The sequence below is a fragment of the Hydra vulgaris genome, chromosome 10, assembly GCF_038396675.1.
Source record: "Hydra vulgaris chromosome 10, alternate assembly HydraT2T_AEP".
Taxonomy (NCBI): Eukaryota; Metazoa; Cnidaria; class Hydrozoa; order Anthoathecata; family Hydridae; genus Hydra; species Hydra vulgaris.
Genome location: NC_088929.1, coordinates 5,825,001 through 5,827,159, shown reverse-complemented (window position 1 = coordinate 5,827,159; position 2,159 = coordinate 5,825,001). Strand labels below are relative to the sequence as shown.

Sequence of the window (2,159 nt, the reverse complement as noted above, 5' to 3'; positions counted from 1 at the left end):
GCTAAGCGGTGATATTATGCAAAAGTATTATTGGAGTTGGGTTTCCCATACCCTAAATCATTTGGAATCCTAGCTTGCATGGTCCAAATTTTTAAAATTTAAGTATTAAATAAATATGATCATTGGGTAAATGATAGTAATTACTTTGTTTTCAATATGAATATTTAATGTCTTTATTATTAATTCAATTTATTGATTGAATTTGTATGAGAGATGCTGAATGTAAGTTAGTTTGACGACAAGATAGTAAAATGTGATTAATATCTTGCTGTGTTTATTACGAAAAAACTACAAGTTAACAGGGGGAAAGAGAAAGATAGGACCTAAATAGACGCAGAAAGAATTTAGATTATAGAATGAAGATTGTAGAAAGAAGAAACGCAAAAAGAATGTAGGTCGTAGAATGAAGATTGTGAAACGAATATTGTAGAATAAATATCTTTTAAGGAAGATCTATAAATTAAGATCTTTTACCCCTTTAAAACCCACAAGGAACTGAGCGTGCTTTTTTTTTGTTACAAATATTCTTAAATTATAAGATATAGATATCTTATGATAAATAAAATTGTTTTTTTTTTAAAAAAAATTTTGACTCTGTTTTCTAGCATGGGACACCGATGTCCCTGCGGTTGGTAAGTGTAAAACTAAAGATTTCAGAAATTACAAATTTTTTTCGAAATAACTTACTAAATAGTTATTATAAGCATTGCATATATTACACATAAAAAATGTACAGCATAAAAAAAATGCTTGAACAAATAAAATAAACTGTACTTTTTTGATTTATATATAGAAAACAGGTACAGTCTGATACACTCTAAATCTATTAGATGGAGTTTATTTATGTAATATTTTAAGAAACAATTTTGTTCTTTCAACAACCACAATTGGGCATCACAACTTGATCATACAACAAGTGTTCTTTGTTCAGTCTTGTCCTTAGCACATTGGACACCTCGTCTTCGTGTCTCGAAATATTCGTATGTGGCTGATTGGATGTGCACCTGCCATATGTATCAATTTGGTCACCTTTTTAATAAAAATTTTGCTCAATAAGAAGTATATTTCTATTTGAAATGTGTAACTGATAGAGTTTGCAAACGCATACCTTTGATGGTCGGCATGATAGTGACTTTTTGCGAGATAAAAATTTTCGTGTCATGATGACGGCAACACATGTCTTAAATTCAAGTAGTGTTAGCATATTAGGAAATTTAGCATTATACAAAATAAAAATGTATGCATTTAAGCAACTGATATCAAGAAGGTCAAAATAAAATGCGAAGGGAAAAGCATAATTTAGATTTTCTATCTAACTCTTAATATAACTTCTTTTGATCAAGCTGATCAACACCTCCCATTCCATTGTTGCAGAAAGAAATTATCTTTGGGCAGGTCACTTGAAATTTTTACCTTCTTTCAACAAAAACAAAGCCAATGTTGTCACTGAAATTTGTTGCAACTAAAGAAACAAATCTAAAAAACAAAGTCTAGCAATATAATCACAAATTAGTGTAATTCCTATTTACAATGATAAGCTGTCTTAGGTTTCTTTCTTGTGCGCTAAAAATAAAATTGTAGCTTGTATATTTATATACACAAAAAAAGTGTAGGCCTACCTGTTGTCCACCCATTTGCATGCAACAATATTGTTGGCAAACATAGACTGGCACTTCTCTTCATTTCTTTGTCTGCCTGCAAAATAATACAAACCAACACCAAATATAATTTACTCAGAGTATATACAAGATTAAAATTATATACATATAAATAAACTGGTAACAAAAATTCTTACTGTTAACTTAAGGATGAACTTTCTATTGCCTCTAACAGTACCCACAAAACAATGTCCTTGATCCTGAAGGATTTTGACCAATGTTGGTAAATTAAAAAAGTTATCAAAAAAAAAAGTAATGTTTGACCCATGCAATCTAGAAGTCAAGTTTAAAATGACCACTTTCACCTAATCAAAAATGAGCAGACGAAATATCAAACTCATACAAATAACCAGCGTTTGAACAGCACCAAAACCAAAACTTGAAACCACACTTGATAGGTTTGTTCTTTAAATACTGCTTTATCAAGTACCGTCCTTTGAGATTTTGCCATGTATTAATCAATACTTTGTCTGTCAGTATCTTCACGTGCAGCCAAAAAGT

The 2,159-nt window shown here is 30.2% G+C and overlaps 1 long non-coding RNA gene across 1 annotated transcript in view; it reads right to left on the bottom strand.

Moving 5' to 3' along the window:
* Positions 1-754: 754 nt before the first annotated feature.
* Positions 755-2,159, bottom strand: part of LOC136086483 (uncharacterized) — a 2,182-nt gene continuing 777 nt past the window's right edge. The window contains exons 1-3 of the long non-coding RNA XR_010641361.1: positions 1,796-2,159; positions 1,620-1,695; positions 755-1,476 (exon numbers count right to left, since the gene is read on the bottom strand). The exon at positions 1,796-2,159 is cut by the window's right edge and continues 777 nt beyond it. This is a non-coding gene — a long non-coding RNA (uncharacterized LOC136086483). The remainder of the gene's footprint in view (positions 1,477-1,619; positions 1,696-1,795) is intronic.